The sequence below is a fragment of the Drosophila subpulchrella genome, unplaced genomic scaffold, assembly GCF_014743375.2.
Source record: "Drosophila subpulchrella strain 33 F10 #4 breed RU33 unplaced genomic scaffold, RU_Dsub_v1.1 Primary Assembly Seq354, whole genome shotgun sequence".
Taxonomy (NCBI): domain Eukaryota; kingdom Metazoa; phylum Arthropoda; class Insecta; order Diptera; family Drosophilidae; genus Drosophila; species Drosophila subpulchrella.
This window is the reverse complement of record NW_023665577.1, coordinates 1243667-1249782: the sequence shown is the minus strand read 5'-3', so window position 1 is coordinate 1249782 and position 6116 is coordinate 1243667.

Genomic DNA, 6116 nt, shown 5'->3' with positions numbered 1-6116 from the left:
GGGGAAAATCCAGCTGGATTTTGATGAAGCAGCCAAGGGCGCAGAGAACTCAGCTCATAACCGTTCCATTGTGGATTTTAGCTCAGCGAAATAATACTCAAACGCACCGAAACGGTGCCTTTGAGTCCGCTCCCAGTTTGGCCATTCCCATTGCAATCGTTGCTACGGAACTCCACCAGCCGAACTGAGATAATACGCACACTGCTGGGGGGATTTCCCCAATAGCTGGCAGTTTTTGAAAAATTATTTCCATTTTTCATTCCTCGCCCAGGCTGCGGACGCCAAACCAAACGGAGATGAGGGGGCAGATTGTATCTACACCTTCCGCTGCAGCAGATTTTAGAGAGGAATAGGTCCTGAAAAAGATTCGTGATTTGCTTAGTTAAAAGCGGACAAAGTCCTTATAGCCCACACACTTTTTATGTGCTCTTTGAATCTGTCCATAATTTTAATTACCTGTTTCTTCGCAGGGGAGACCCTTCCAGCAACATCGTTTTGACAAATTAATTTCCGTTTTATTTAATTATCCATCGGTTTGGTTGAGCTAGATTTTAATACGTGAATCGGATAGCGATCAATTTATCGTTGTACAGGAAGGGTCTGATTGGTCTGAATCCAAGCGTAAGAAATAGGAAGCGGGAAATTGTTCGTTAAAGACATTCGATTGAAAGGTAACTTTTTAATGGCTGAGAATTCCTTTAAGGATTTAATATATACGAACAGCCACATACCTCAAGCCTACAAAATAAGCCTAGTCATTCCGATTCTTAAGCCAAAAACTGACAAAACAAATATCTCTTCATACAGACCCATTTCCCTCAACTGCTGTCTAGCAAAAACACTTGACAAAATCATAGCAAAAAGACTATGGTGGTTTGTGACCCACAACAAACTTTTAAATACAAACCAATTCGGCCTTAAAAAAGGCAAATCGACTTCAGATAGTCTACTATACGTAGACCATCTCATAACGAAGTCAAAGAGGCACACCTCCCTCGTCACTCTTGACTTTGCAAGAGCCTTTGATCGAATAGGGGTGCACACTATAATTGATCAACTACAGGAATGGAAAACAGGCCCAAAAATAATTAATTACGTCAAGAACTTCATGCTCAAACGTAAAATAATTGTCAGAGTCGGTCCGCACATGTCAAATTCACTCCCATTATCCAATGGTATCCCACAAGGATCTCCTATATCGGTAATCCTATTTCTTATCGCATACAACAAGCTCTCAAACATAATAACTTTACACAGAGAAATTAAATTTAACGCATACGCCGACGATTTTTTTCTCATAATAAATTTCAACAAAAACAAAAACCTTAACTTCAACCTAGACAACTTATTACAAGACATAAACAGCTGGTGCTCATACTCAGGGGCATACCTATCCTTAGCTAAGTGCCAACACCTCCGTATTTGCCAAAAGCACAATTGCACCAGCATCATAAGCTGTAGCAACACACCAATACAACAAGTAACTGCACTAAAAATCTTAGGGATAACCATAAACAGTAAATACAAATGGGACACACACATAAAATCACTTCTTCCACCACTACACCAAAAATTAAATATCATTAAATGCCTCTCCAACCCTAAATTCAATTGTAACACAGAAACACTACTTCACGTCGCGAAAGCAACAGTCATAGCAAAATTGGAATATGGACTGTTTCTATACGGACACGCTCCGAAAAGCGTGCTAAACAAATTAAAAACACCCTTTAACACAGCAATTCGACTAGCCCTTGGCGCCTACCGAACCACGCCCATAAATAACTTGCTATACGAAGCCAACATCCTCCCATTAGAGCATAAACGAGACCTCCAAACAGCCAAACTCACAAAAAACCTTATATTTTCAAAAGATACACCAACACACAAACTTGTCAAACAAAGAAAACCAAAAAAAAAACCCATCAACCATAGACCGCACAATAAACCTTTGTCAAGCATTAAATCTACCCTATGAACCAGTAAAACTACACAAATACCAGCCACCTTGGGATCTCCCAAATCTCATAGACACAACATTTAGAGCGCACAAGAAACATACCACACCACCGGAGACATACAGGAAACTATACGAACATACCAAAGACAACCATAAAACACACAAATTCATATTTACGGACGGATCAAAAATGAACTCCACTATAGCATATGCAATCACAACAGATACTTATATCATTAAATATGGTATCCTACCCCCATACTCATCAGTACTCTCCGCAGAAATAATAGCCATCCTTGTAGCGATCGATCAAGTCAAAAGCACAAGGGGAAAGTTCATGATCTGCTCTGACTCTCTCTCAGCAATTGACGCCATAAGAAACACAAGCAACAACAATTTTTACTCTAACAAAATCAGATCACTTCTTACAAAACTAGCCCCAAAAATTAAAATATTGTGGATCCCTGGTCATGTAGGCATAGCAGGCAACGAGCTAGCCGACCAAACCGCAAAATCGACAAGCAATATGCCCCTTATTTACACCCCAAACATCAACTTAACAGACATAAACAGGCACTTAAAACTCGAATTCCTAGCAAGAAATAAACTAAACATAGAACACTGCAATCAATGGTATAAAAACATTAACAAAGACAATTCAAACATCGACAATTATTGCAGATCCTTCCATCCCAAATCGAGCAGACTCGATCAAATTAAAATAATACGCCTTAGACTAGGCCACACAAAACTTACACACGAGCACTACTTTAATCAAAACCAAACTTCACCCTGCCCCTTTTGCCAAGGCGACAATACCATACCCCACCTATTAAATTCATGCCCTTCACTCCTCCCTACAAAACTATCTATCTTCAAAAACACAAACCCAATAAATCTCCTCAATGAACTCAACCCAGATAATTTAGAAAAAATCTTACTTTTCTTAAAAGCTACAAACCTATACCACAAAATTTAATAAAATACCCCAAATGTACATAAATAATAATTTACCAACTAAGTAGCCAAAATACAACGAACAATATGTAATCAAACCAATAGACTTAATGTCATTAACCTTAAAAGCCGAAGGCCTTGTTGCCAGTGCTTTACCAACTAAGTTAGTCTAGTTTTGTAAACTTCTCTATCTTTAATAATAAATAAATAAAATATATACGAAAAAGGTTTCAGTTTTGTTAGTAATACTTTAAGGATTAATTTATCAATCGTTCTTTGAAGTACAACTAAATTACATGTTATAAATCAGTCACAAGCTTATCAAGTAAATTTTAGGACTTATTTTTAAACTCAAATCTTTTGCAATGGATAACTTTTTTTATTTATAAAAAAAAGAAATTTAACTTTAATAATCTGAACAACTTACCGACAGACCCTGCTGAATAAATATACTTTGTTCTTGCGTCAGGGTTGTGCACATCATCACCGTTGTCATTATCACCCTGTTCATCAAGCAGAACGTAACAAGTAAATCTGTGAAATTAAAACGAAACGTCAACCAAAGTGCGTGAATCCAGACGGACAGAAAGAGGCTGGTTTTGCGTTTGTTACTGGGCTTGCCACAGCCGCCGCAAACTCCCTACCCTTTCAATGGGTGATATCCGTCAGACTTCCACTTGTACATATATGGCTCACACCAAGCGTACATAAAATATATATGCGAAACATATCCTCTTAATTTTACCGACTCATGTAATATGCCTCGGGTTTAACCGTAAGGCATACGAATGGTATTGACACCAAAAACCGAACATTTGCTTGCAGGACAACTGAAAGGGTGAAATTCGTGTGTTAATTTGATTAATGCGATTCCGTTTTTCTTTTTATATTAATACACAAAAAGGACACAAAACAGCCATTGTATGCCATATGTCTTCATACCTTTGCCAGTTTACCTTTATTTAAAGCGATAGCCTAAGTAAGCAGGAACAAAAATGCCCAACCCCCATTTATTTGATTCCATGTTATTTCCGTCTATATTTTTCCTCCGATTTTTCATGGTGAGTTGCAAAATCTACTGCGACAATTTCGAGCTCATTAAAAATTTTCAACTGAAATATTCCGCCGGAAGCCGAGTCTCTGTGTGTATCCACCCTCAACGGAGCACGTCTGCCGTTTGTGCTTATTTGTTGGCGCAGACACAGTGCTTCGGGTAAGTTAGGCTCCATTTGGCGTTAAAAAAAAGGTTCACCTAACGACCCACAATCACATGATGGAAGTCGGAAAGTTAAACTCCACTTCATTTGGAATTAACTAACAGATATTTATACTTTTGGCCGCCACTGTTGGTAACCACATGAGCTGGCATGTTTCGTATTTTAGTTTTCCGCATTTGTTAAAATTAAGCTACAGAATTACACACGGATATATTTAATTAGATGACATACCCCTATTATGTTTTATTTAGAGCTCGGAACCTCCAGCCACCAGCCCCTCGAAACGTGTTCTTTTTGCAACGTGATTTGTGTTCGAGTCACATCCGTGCAGGTGAAAATTAAGCTACCGCATTTAAATGTGGTGTGTTAAATAATATTCGTGGCAAGTCGTGGGGTCATTGACTAAAGCCAAATGCACGATGGACTTGACACGGGGTAATATGGTATTAAAATATAATTTTCGTAAGTACAACTCTTATTTTTAAAACACTTTTCTTGTTAAAAGAATTCGGATACCTCCTAAGGGTAGATATTTTTGTAAGCTATTTTTCAGTAAGCAAGTGGCACCGTCGACAACCTTCCAGCTCGAGTGCCCGGACTCATATCCGGAGCTCTAGAGTGACTGTACTTTTTGTCTCGCCCTCGTGCCACATCATTACCACTTTTATTGCCATCCTGTGTGTCTGCGTGTTTCCTGTATCGACGGATCAAACGATATATCAATGACACACACAAGAGCCCCGTACACTCGCATATGTATGCCCCACCTCTGCCGATTCAACAGTTCAGTTATCCACAAAAATATTTCTAAGAACTATTGCCTGGCCGGATTGTATTCACTTTTTCTCACACAAAACTCACAATCGGTCGCCATCTTAGTTGCTTGGCTTTTTGTCTGCGCTTCATTTCACTCCTTTGTTAACATGATTCGATTTTTATTGCAACTGCTGAAGGATTTGCTCCATTTACCCCCAATGCCTTCGCACCCACCTCCTCCAGACGCCGGAAAATGCTATCGTCTTCATTTGGCTGGCAACTTAATTCATTTGATGCATTATTTAAATTGCAGTTTCAGCAAAGACCCACAAAGCTTACAACTCATTTAATTTGTTCGTGTAAGCTTATTGGTTTCTGTAGATTTTCCAAGTTAAGCAAGGAATAGTGGTTTTTAATTTCAGACTGTTTGGAGGGCATATATCTACATTTACATTTTTTTTCTGATGCGCTTTAGAAATAATGGTCAAGTTTTCAAATTGTTTCCACATTTAAAAGAATTTATTAAAAATAGGTATTGCTCGATCAAAAATTGTAGTGGTCAATTTGGGTATTACATTAGTACTTGTATTTAATCTGGTCAGAGGCACCTTCTTTTCTCTTCTAGTGATGGCTCTGTCACAGTCCTTATAAATCGGACCTTTTTCCGTATTTATCAGGAAGTTAAATCTGCTTATGAACGAGTTTCCCCTCGACTTTACATATACAGGGTTAAATGCAATTCTATGTATCAGTATTCCCAGCACTCAAAAAAGCTTTGACATATCGAATTGGTTATAATGCTTTTATGAATCACACGCTTATCAAGTCGGTGAAAGCTTCATTACTTTTTATGCAACAAAATGGTATATTTATGGAAGACCTGATACTCATCACTCTTGAGTTACCATTTAGAAATATTACGAAAAATTGGAGCTGCTTTTTGTTATGCGAGTTTAAATATTTGGATTTCTTAGTCCTCACTAAGTCATTTAATGATTGCTTTTAAATACAAACTAACAACGTCTAACATCTAAGAATTTCCATTACTTTTCAGTCTTTTACACATAATTTGTTAAATAATTATGAGCACCGGGTATTTCGCAGTCGAGTATTGTTTTTTTGTTTTACTTTTCGAAAATATTAATGGAAGTTTTGGGACCCATTAAATTTTAAATTGAATGCAATTTTGTAAAGCTCATGCAACTGATGTGGCAAACTCTGTTTAA